At 52.9% G+C, this 331-nt stretch overlaps 1 protein-coding gene across 3 annotated transcripts in view; it reads right to left on the minus strand.

Moving 5' to 3' along the window:
* The window catches only part of LOC102245826 (transducin-like enhancer protein 4), a 166617-nt gene extending 166430 nt beyond the window's left edge, over nt 1–187 (minus strand). For all 3 annotated transcript variants that reach the window (XM_014541261.1, XM_005868293.2, XM_005868292.2), the window contains exon 1: nt 66–187. The gene's annotated coding sequence lies outside the window, so the exon portion shown is untranslated. The remainder of the gene's footprint in view (nt 1–65) is intronic.
* Between the last annotated feature and the right edge of the window lie 144 nt (nt 188–331).

Raw genomic sequence — 331 nt, forward strand, 5'->3', positions numbered from 1 at the left:
TATGTGGGGGAGGGGGGGACAAGAGCTAAGCAAACAGGAGGATCAGCTAAAGTAAATATCATTACCTGTGATATTGAGCCTGTAAAAACTGAAACTCTTCCTTAATCCGATCACAGGACTCGGATATTGTAAATTTAAAGGGTTGAGCAGGCTGATGCGGTGCCTAAAGAACAACAATAAAATATTTAATTAGCCCACATCACAGGCGAGGCGGGGAGATGGAGAAAACACACCACGCGGCGCTGGGGGGGGCAGGGGGGGCACCGCGCAGGCAGGCAAAGAGCGATGAGAACTCTCCTCCCGCCACCCCCCCTTCTCCGCACAGCCCCGC

Source organism: Myotis brandtii, unplaced genomic scaffold, assembly GCF_000412655.1.
Source record: "Myotis brandtii unplaced genomic scaffold, ASM41265v1 scaffold266, whole genome shotgun sequence".
Taxonomy (NCBI): Eukaryota; Metazoa; Chordata; class Mammalia; order Chiroptera; family Vespertilionidae; genus Myotis; species Myotis brandtii.